We start from the raw sequence: 11,252 nt of genomic DNA, 5'->3' as shown, positions 1-11,252 counted from the left end.
GGAGCCGGCTGCAGAAGCTGAGCCCTCATAACACCTTCCCAAAGGAAGGGTGAACCTTGGCTCCAAACTGTGCTTTTGGCCCGGAGTTGTTTCAAATTGTCGTTTGTGTGGGATGGAAGACAACAGGAGTGGTGATCCACAGATAGTTCAGAAATGATGTGTGTCATTGTCCTGGAAGTGTAAAAGACTGAAAAGATGCATTTCTGGCAGGAATTGTGCTTTTAATGGTGGATCTTGTGGCGTGGTCCACCATGGGATAGCTCCTCATAGGCTTCCCTCACAGTTCCTGTGTGGGGATGTTGGCTCTGTAATTCTATGGTTATTCCACAGAAGTTCTAGGGGTCAAGCTTTTTCTGGGAGAACAAAGAGGAACAAAGTATTGTACAGCAGGAACATTTTGGAAGTTCCTTGTCTACCCACAGGGAGTATTTTCGGGCCCTGCAGAGAGCCACAAGGTTTCTGGTGTCACACGGCATTTAACAAAGGGAGCCCGACTGCCATCTATGCTTTTCTAAAGTCATCACACAAACAAGGTGGATGACTTAAAAAAAAATGAAATGGAACTTCATTTGTATGCAGTTAATGTTAATATGAAAAGTTTGCTCTACTAAATATATGGTCTGACAGGAGGTGCTGGAATCAAAAATAAAGCAAATTATTATCAATTTGGCTATTCTGAGCAGCTGCCTATTTTATCTTTGAAATAAATGCCTGGAAAGATTTCTTTTTTTTTTTTTTCAGAGAAAGAATTGGAATTAGTCTACCATGAAAGCACAAAGTAATTCTCTGTATTTCTGTCTAAGGATATTGTGAATATTTGCGTTGCTCTTTTTTGACACTATAGGTAACAGCCAAAGCAGCATGGATTAAACCTTCTCTCATGGAGTATGGTAGAGGCTATAATAGAAGCCTCTCAAAAGAAAAAATCATTTCTTTGAAAAACCTCAAAAGATACATTAAAAAAAGAAGCTTCATGCTTATGGTAACATAACCCTTGATAAAAGACTACACAATATTGGCTCTCAAAACCCTCTTGAAATTAAATTAAATCCATTGAAATTCTTCAGTAAAGGCCTAACAAGTAATAGCTTTTATTCTGTCAGTGTGCTCTACTGGATCTTTCCCTTCCAAGCCACCTGAGATCCTCCTCTTAACAGCAGAGATGATTGTAGATATGTGTCCTAGAATTCAGGATATTACAGCAGTTCATCTGTTCATTTCACTTCTCCCCCTTTTCTAGGCAGGGGTGACACCTTATGCAAAGTACTGAGAATCTCAGAAATTACTCTTTTACTACCTCTTTCTGGCCACTTGACTCCTCCTTGCCTTCAGAACAAAAACAACTCTCCTTTTATAAAATAACCTGTGACAGTGTGAAGAGCAGTGCCCTCATTTTGCAGCTGCCAGCAGCTCCCTCTCAGTGTCCAGGCTGTCCAGAGCCTCGTGTTGAGTCCAACCTTCAGTCAGGCTTTTGTACCCACCTGCAGGTGTAACATTGCCAGACCTTTTGCTGGCTCCTACAGATGTGTTTTTAGTGAATCCCACATGGGAAGAAGAGGGATAGAAGTGGTGATGAAAAGACAGGGCTATCTCCTTGTGAGCTTCAGCGAGGTACAGGGGGAAGTAGGGAAGCACTCATCTGCACATATTGAATAACTGTTGTCTTACAGTATCAGGCTTTTTGGATGTTGTGTAAACTGACTCTAATAACAACAGGTTGATATATATTTTATAATGTGCATATCATGTCCCATATAGTCCAGAAAAAATACAACAGGAATATGTGTGATTACACTGGGGACTGCTTTGAAGCATTACAGGTACAGCGCTATCACTTCCCTGAAATTTCCCAGTATAAATTGCCTCCTCTCATATCTCTTTGATATCAATGTTTTCTTCTGATCCTCTCTCATTTCTGTTTTTGCAGTTCTGCAGTATGTGAAATGCTTGTTATTACAAGTATTGATGATACTGAAGAAATAACAAGGCTCTACAGCATAGAAAGTTGTGTCAATAGGTGCGTGAATTAAAGGGTAGGAGGGGAGCTGACGGTAAGAGGTTCAGAAACCTGACTCTTTACAGTAACTTTGACTTCCTCTACACAAATTTTTGCTGTTTTGAAGTTTGCAGGTTAAATTTATAAAGGGATGACTTGGGTATGGGAACTTTCCCCTTCCCCAGACAGTATCTGATAAGCTTGTTACCAACACATCAAAGATTTGTGTGAAAATATGCTTATGTCTGTGGTTAGGTGTTGTGCTGTTATTGGGCTTACAAATCTCTATAGCAGCTTTGCATCTGCTTATTTTAGAAAACTGACCTGAAAAATTATTTTGCAAGGGAAACATCCAGAGTTCTCTGCAGGAACGTGATTTGAGCACATTGACTCCTGCCAGCATTTGAGGATGAAAATGTTTTAATTCCACATCTACCAGCAGTTTGCTTGAGGTCTGAAGCAGCAGATTAATGGGACAGCAAAGAGGCATCCTCAGCCTCCAGGGTCAAGAACTATGAGTGCTATGGCATGACAGGGCCTCTATTGCACAGTCTATGGGCTGTCTGTGTCCTGATCTAGAGAGGATGCAGAGATGACCCAGTCCTTTCCTGTACCACATGATGTCTTTCAGGTTGTCTAAACTGTTGCAGGCAGCAGTGGGGAAAAAGCAGTAAAATTTCATTTCTAAGGTTTGTTCAAGGCATATAAAGAGGGAAAACTGCTGCATACATCTAGCTTCTAACTGCTTCCTAGAGTTAGTGTTCTAATATCCACGTGGGAAATTGGAGAGGCCTTAGAGGCTGTATTTCTTCCCATGTAATCACCAAGAGCTCAGTTAAAGGTTTTCAGGCCTATGGTGTTCAGTTATGTTACTAAATCACACCCTCTGCATAGCAACTGTAGAGTGGAAGACTTAAAATTTGAGCAAGTCTGAGTATTGGGAGATGGCTTGAAGATTTCATTGCATTTACTGCAGTGATTACACAGACTCTTTAAAGTTCAGAGTTTTATTAGCAGGTGAGTGGCAGTAGGCTCTGTGTTTGGAGGAAACCCTCATATCAAAAAGAGTGTTTCACAGATTCCCACAAGAATGGGAAAAAAGCAGTTAGGGCCACTCCAGAGTGGCATAAATGGAAACCTTTTTCTTCACTATTGAAATTATAAAGTAAATTTCAGAATTCAATGCAATGTCACTTCAGAGTTCTAGAATTTCAGAGCTATCTTGTTAATTATGCAGGGACTAATTAGGAGATGCTTGTGTCTATAATCTTCTTGGTCAGCTATGTGGATTTTGATTTTTTCATACCTTTTGTATGCTGGGCAAGAAATGTAGAAAAAAGAACTTTTATATACTTTTGCTCTTCAAATATGCAACATGATTTTAAGCAGTCTCAGGCATTTAGCCAGTGATTGATTTAGTGGGAGCTGATTTGTGCTTAGTAATATTTCTAAATTTTTTAAGATCGTTTTAAAAATGAATCAGATTTTTAATTAAATAAAGATTCCTGATTACTAAAGGAGATAGATTCAGATATTGTGTAGCTTTATCTTGCTTGTTAGGTGTTCTTACCACATGAGAAAGTATTGCCAGATTAAAATATATTATTGTGTGTAGGCTGAGTGATACTACTGTGTTTACAGTTTTGGGAAGAGATTCCTTTGATGAAATCTAGAGAGCTTCCATACAAAAATACCAGACAGTCATTCTACTGTGTTTTGCAGTGTGAAATTTTTTTTAGTCAAGACAGTCCCTGGCAGTTGTGGACCAGGGAAGAATCTTCAGTGGAAGTTTAGTGGTTGGTATGTACATGTGCTTGTGTGTGCATGTGCGCACACATGCTGATGAAAAGCTCTACCGGTTCTACTCTGTTGCAAAAATAATTTTAAAGTCTCTCCCCCTCTCTCCGAAACATCTTCAGGCTGATTCCAGGGATAAGGAGAAACATAAAGGTGGGATTCAGAAGGCAAAAATAATTATGCATAAACAAGAAGGGGAGAAAAAATTGTTTTTAAAATTAAAAAAAAAGCCCAACAAAATAAATGCATTGATTGATTGCAAGCCCAAGAAAATAAATGCATTAATCACTTTGAATTACCTGCTGCTTATGTGTATCTTTTAGCTTGTATACCCCTCTCTTCCTGAAATACAGTTTTAATAAGTTCACAAAGCTGATTTGAAACATGCAGCAATAAGACACTGTGAAGTCCTATCTCAGGGAACTATTAGCTGATGATTCCAAAGAGTATACTGGTTTCAGTGCATTATGACTGAAAATAAAAAGGGGCAGGCTTTTAATGTGGATAGCTTTATATGGAATGAAGTGTGTGTGTGTGTACACATGTGCATATATGTGTCTGTATAGACACATACAAATACTTACATACATGTCAACAAAAGCTGCTCAAATACACGGTAATAAATCTTTAGTGTTTATTGGGTGCATTTTAAATACACTTTTTCTTTCATATGGACTGCATTTTCAAGCTCCTTTTCTTTCTGTCCTTCACCTCATTGGAGTATTCAATTTCTTTGCACAGAAGACAGCAGGGGGTCTGTAAAATGACTTTTTTTTCAGTGAGAACTATAGGATTTGGCCTATAGTTTTAGTGTAGATGAAAGAAATAATGGATTTCTTTGAAAAAACTAAGGAAAATCAGGACCATTTTGTTCGGTACTATACCACTGTTTCCAGTAATTGCCTTGTACAGTTTGCAAGTCTTTGCACTTTATGTAAATACATTAACTTCTGAAAATCCCCTTGTAGCTGTGAGGTGGGGCCTTTTGAAGGAGGTATTCTTTTGAAGGTTCGAGGGTCTCTTAAACGCATATTTTTTTCTTCAAAGTAAATCTTGTAGACTCCCTGTCACAAATCCTTCTTGTTAGGAATTCTGCTTGAAGAACTGTTTGAATTTCAATATCAGGTATTTCAAACAAATACATCTAAATGCCTCAATATATTTTTCTTATGGTCAGTCAGTGGCCCTAAAAAAGAAAGGAAACCTCTCATAACTTAAATTCTGTTCCTAGCAACCCTTTGAAGAATAAAAATAAAATCTGAGTTTTTGATAGTTACTCCTGGCAACCAAGAAAGAGAAAGTAACTGTAAACTTCTAATTTAGGAGCTGCTTTCTCTGCTTCTTCATCTTGTGCTCCCATTTCCTGTATTTTTATAAATAAGATGAGTGAGAAGTTCAAAACTCTGTAACAGAAAATAATGCAATAACATATCGGTAGGTTTTTGCCTTGACTTCTAAACAGAGGAAATTAATTAATTATAAGCATGTGAATCATTATCAGTTTAAGCTGCCAAATGAATAACAGTTGTATTTGAGTTTTCTATAGTGAAGTCCTGTTCTAGCAGATTTTAGTGATTGAAGGACAGGTGGTCTGTTTTACACATTATGCAGGAGTAAGGATATAAGGCTTTAAGGCATTTACCTCTGAATTTCTTTTTGTGGCTAGGAATGACTATTTTTTGATTTAATTTTGAAAATTCCAATATGCTACAATGCAAAGGTTTTGTAGGCTACAAATAAAAAAAGAGAAAAGGTACTTTTAAAATTTGGATACGGAGAAAAATAATATCATAATTTCAATAAATCTTCATGATAAAAGCTAGAATTTTTGCTTAGTGTCTCTATGCAATTGTGGACATGAGGAAGTACATACCTCATCTTGGATTTAAAGCCTTTAGCTATAAGACAATTAGGGAAGCACATAGATTACTTGAAAGCTTGTCTGGTTCATGTTGAATTGTTACAAGATTCCTACAGCTCAAGGACACCTTCTTGTTAAGAAAACCAGAAGTGAACTTGCTTCTCTAAGTCCAGCCTCATTTTTACAGTCAGGGTCTCCAGGAAATAGAATCATAAATCTGGAATGTTATAAAATACTTTCCCATAATTCAAGGTCAAGCTATAAATCTAAGGTACCATGTCTCTTGCTAAATATGTATTTTCTCTGATTCTTAGGGCTTAAAGCTTCCAAGTGACCCTTTAAATGCTATCAACATTAGTTTTAGCAGCAAATTTGAACATTAGTCTTGCTGAGCTGGGCAGTATGAGTTACTTAAAACAAGTAGATGCTCAAAGGTTTCTGTGTAACATGGAGCACAAAGCAGGTAAAGGATCCTCTTAGCCTGATAACCCTTTCATCTGAAAGTGATGACTTTTTTACAGCTTCATACATGCTTACATACTCATGTACGTGTTCCTGTATATACCTACGGATACACTGAGAATCCTGTGTATTATTGCCCCTTGTGAACACTCCTTGGGACTTCCCAAATGCCTGTAGAGCTGAGGGTAGAGCACAGCAACCTAACATCTAGATGGAGTTGGATGTAGTAAAGCACATTGTGTTGTACCAGTGTTCATGCTTTCTCTACTGAGATTATTACCATCGTCTTCCTTGCATATGCAGAGCTCTGAGTGATCACCTCTTCTTGCTTCAGGATCTGTTCATCTCCTCCTCCCACTTCCCTCCCACACACAGTTGCACTGCTTGTCCAGAACACTTGTGCTGCACAGAGCTGATGAATCAAAGCATGCATTTCCCTGAACAGTGGTGTGGTCAGGGAACATCTGGTGAAAAAAGATAGACACTGTCAGTGCTGGTCCCTTTCTTAGGAGGAGGACAACATCGATCTCTGCAGTAGTAATGTATGTCTTCCAAAAATGAAAATGTTTGAATTATTCCAAATAATCGTTCAGAAGCAACCATAAAGCAACAGCTTTGTCTTTTTAAATGTAGAATAACCAACTTCAGGCTTCATCAGCAGGTAAGAGGAGGAGATTCTAGTAACTGTGTATACCATAGGTAGCTTAAAATACATGGTTAAACTACAAGCCAAGACACACTGAGATACAAATGCATCCCATCGAATGTACTGCCCAAAAGTGTTATTGGGAGGGCTATGTAATGGATCATTTCATTCTGTACAATGTGTTCAAGTCCTATCTTGTCAAATGGGAGCCATCGACAGGCTGAAGGCAGCCAGGGGCCAGGGAGAGTGAGAGATGTGTGCTCAGCACTTGGACTGGACAGAACTTCAAATGTCTGCACACTTCTGCAACCTCTCCACTGCCCCCGGGCAGGGTTTGATGGTCCTGCGGGACCTGGGAGTCAGTGTCGTGTGTGCTTTAGTTCAGTGCAAGCTTCAAATCATCCAATGTATCATGACAAGAGCTAAGAAACCAGCTTATCAATTTAGAAATACCTGAGGCATCTGACTGAAAAAGTTTTGCTGAATCTTTAGTGTAGTTCTTAGATGAAAATATGGATGGTATTTATCTGTCTCTGTACTTCTCTGCTTTCAGTAAGGAAGTGCTAGCACCTGTGGGAATTCAGATACAAAGCCAGGCTGGTGAAAAGGAGCTTGGTACCTCTGATGTACAGAATGAAATCTGAGATATTAATTAGGTTGTCCCCAAAGGACCAGTCTTTTCATTCCAAAGGTAAGAAGGCATGCACTGACCTAAAGTGTTTCAATATGTTAAACTGAGATTGGGGATCAAGGGCCAGGATATCAGCTCTGCTGTTTTCATCTCCCAGAGTATCTCTTACTTCAGGGACCAGCAGTGGGCTGCTGGTCTCCAGGAAGTCCATCTTTAGAGACTTCTACCGGAGACAACATAAGTGAAATTGTGGCTTCACTGGTGCAACTTGCATTTCACTTACCTAGAAAGGAGGTTATATTTGGGCTGTCAGTTATTAATTTGGCAGCTCTGCACCATTGCAGGGCCTTGGTAATTATCATACAGGCACCAGAATGTAAAAACAGCTTGGAAAGCTGAGAGCAGCATTGCTTTGCAGGCCAAGCTGAAGCAAGAGAAGGAAGCAGCAGTCAGGTGGTTTTATTTCTTTTCAGTTTTAGCTGTATTTGGCCTAATAGTCTTCATCTGACAGTCCTGAAAAACACTGCTGATGATCTTTCATGATGTATTAGACAGTAAAGGCATTATATGTATCTAATGTTGCTGTTAAACAAAACTTGCTTCCAATATATAAACTATTGATAATTACAGCATAAAAAATAGTGTCAGTAGCAAAGTAGTTTAAGTGGGTATTTATTGGATTCAAGATAAATAATCTGTTTGACAGGATTTTGGGGTTTTGTTTTTCCTTTTGAGCTTTTACTTGTTCAATAAACAATTTTGGGAGGTTTTGAAAACGGATGTATATACTTTATAAAACTGGTTTCACGTAATTAAACTATTTTAGATCATGCAAACCAAACTATTTTCCCTCATAATTAATCTCAATGTTAATGAAAGTATAACACTCATTAAAATAGGTAAATAAGTAAAGATGCATGATGTTCAGGGAGTTCACATGGTTGTATGGTTGTACAACAAATATGTACATTTTCAACCTGGTCATCTTTCTAATACTGAGCAAAGACATGTATAAAAACCAGACTGTCTCAAAAACACTTTTTAAACTTCCCGTTACCCCTTGAAGTAGAGCAGAGGCCACTGTGGAAACAGCAGAGAAAAGCTCTTCCCACCTCCTTTTCAGACTTCTCTTTTCTCACCCTCCTTGTGTTCTTCACACAAACAAAAGTGAATGAAGACTGAACACCCCACCTCACCCCAAACTCCCCAGAGTTCGAAGGTTTGATTGGAGCTTGTTTTCCTCAGGACTGGTATTTGGTGCTCTCACTGCACGGATATTGCAGTACTATGTGACGGGTATTATTTCCAGCTAGAATGGAGTGTACGTAAGTCTGACCTGCCAGGCTTATGATTCAAGAAGGTGAGCTATCTGTGAAGAGTAGTGAGGTAGTTCAGATATTTTTTTCAGGCTAATGTGGGAAATTTGGAGAAAGGATTACTCTGAGAGTAAGGAATAGCACAACGGATTTTTCAGGTCAGAGACTGTGAGGGCAGGTTGGCCTCGTTTTGTTTACTATCTTCTGTCTCTAAATTATGTTCCTGTTTACAGTAGAAGAAGGAAAGGAAAATGAGCAAGTTATTGGCTTTTCTTAGAAAATCTTCTTTGTGAATCTATATTTTTACATGGTGGTTGGTCTCTTCCACCTAAAATGACAGTGTGCTGGTGGAAGGGGTAAAGTCCCTCAAACTTCACCTCTCCAGAATGTGTCTCCATTGATAAGTGTTGGCCAACTTTATGAACATCAGTAAACTGAAAATAAAGCTGGGATGTTAAACTGAAATGACATTGATATTTCTCAGTATACCTTTGTCTGAAGGAAAAAAAACTTAATTTTTGTTTACCAGTTTACAGCCTTCACAGACTGACTTTGCTCTAGGAACTGGCAATGTTAAGCCGACAATTTTTTCTTGTTTTGCATCAAAATCAGTTTCAAATAACACCTCTGTATTTTAACACAGAATTTCACAAACTCTAAAGAGGATCTTACTAGAAGAAGACAAAAACAGACAGAGCCTCTTGCTAAATAATTGTTGCATGAAGTTTCATCTGTGATATTTCCTAACTTACAAAGTATAGGAAGTAACACTTGCTAAAGGGTAGAAAGAGGATGTGCAAATATTTTATGCTGATATTGGGAGGGAAAGAACATTACTTACTTAGTATGTTAGCTTGAGCTTGGTATGGGAAAAATGAGCTGTTCTTGCTATAGCAGAATTTATACTGTTAACATTTTATCACTTTTTAGAAAAGAAATGAAGAAACAATAGCAATACCAGGCCTTTTTTGTTCTTTTGTTTTTTTGTTTTTTTTTTTTTAATGACAAAGACTAGATTTTTGGCAGTGTACACATGAGCATATATTATAAAAATAGTTGCTGTGAAATTGTGGTATTTCTTTGAGACCTGTTTTATGAAACACATGAAAGGGTTTTTTTCTTGAACTAAAGGAATATGATACAGTTCTAAAGCTGTAGTGATTCAATTTTTTTACATACTCTGAGAATTCCAGGTGTCTTGGGAATACCATAGCAGGGACTGTTTCAACATGATAGATTACCAGCTTTCCTTACTCCCCTTCCACCATCTTCTTTTGGCTATTTTTGGCTCTTTCATTGTGTTGTGTGCAGTAAAAAGGTTGTATGTGTTTATAGGGCCTCACAAAATGTTTCTTGAGCTTTTCTGACACAGTTAAAATAGCCAATTTGTGCTAAAAGTCTTTAAGTGTTTATTACAAAATATTCTACAGAGAAAGAGAAATAAGCTATAAAACCAAAATAACAAAAAAAAAATTATTTCAGAGTGTTTGATTTCTCAGTGCTGTCTTTTCTTTTACCTGTCTGTAAATCACTGGAGTATTTTTTTGAGTCTCTACCAAAATTTTTTCTCACAGATTTTTTACTTCTGTTACCCCAACTCTGTTTTTATTTCTTACCTTTGGTTTTGTTGGGTTTTTTTTAAGCGCTGACCCATTTTATGTCAGTCTGGGAAAATGGATGGTAATATCAGATTTTTTAGCACTTCTACTAAAGGAGCAAACAACCAAGGTACATGGACTTTCACAAGATTGAATAGAAAGTTATTGTGGGAAAATACTTTAAAAATGTATTTTAAAGATGTATGGCCTAGGATGTAGCTTCAAGGGACTTTCCACATTACAGAAGTTGTTTTATGCTACAAAAACTTCTCAGAAAAATTTTTCTGCCCTTATAGTCAATTATTTTTCAATGTTTCCTTCTAGTTTTGATGACTCTTTTGCTTTAAAGAAGCTTTGAATTTACTCCCTGTGCTAAATATTTTTTTTGTTTTTATAGTGTGAGAATAAACAAAGACAGCCAGTGTATCTTTAGACAGACTGGTTTTTTTTTTTCTGAGTATCAACATTATGAACTTGCCACATTTTAAGTTAGCTTACAGTGTGTGTGTGAAACATATAAATTGAATGGCTTAGAGGCATGGAAACTAAGGGAGTTTTATGTGACATAAACCCTGATGTGCAAGGTAAATCTATGGGATCAGTTTGGTTTCCTAACTGTTTCAGATTCAAAGATGGTTATTATGAGTTTAGATTATAGAAATCTTCTAGACTCTTTTAGCTGTATAACAGTAGTTTCTTGACAAGCCACTGAGGAAGAAGTAATGCCTGCCACATGTTTATCTTTGGAAATATCTATCTAACCCATTTGGACAGCCCCAGAGAGAAAAATCATGTCAAAATATGAAGAAGGGTAAGAGATGGGCTATCAGAAGACGACCGACAGCGTCACTGTAAGCAGACCAGCCTTCTAGGTAAATATTTGTAGTTTATGTTTATAAATACCTTGCTCAGAGGCATTTTTGTGCTTCTGTACCATAATAATAA

General features: G+C 37.7%; 1 protein-coding gene across 1 annotated transcript in view; it reads left to right on the top strand.

Moving 5' to 3' along the window:
* The window catches only part of PTPRC (protein tyrosine phosphatase receptor type C), a 92,278-nt gene that overhangs the window by 14,020 nt on the left and 67,006 nt on the right, over nucleotides 1-11,252 (top strand). The gene's annotated exons all lie outside the window — the stretch shown is intronic.

Source organism: Manacus candei, unplaced genomic scaffold, assembly GCF_025592945.1.
Source record: "Manacus candei isolate 608988 ecotype Guabito, Panama unplaced genomic scaffold, ASM2559294v1 h1tg000005l, whole genome shotgun sequence".
NCBI classification, from domain to species: Eukaryota; Metazoa; Chordata; class Aves; order Passeriformes; family Pipridae; genus Manacus; species Manacus candei.
This window is presented reverse-complemented; position numbering and strand designations above follow the sequence as displayed.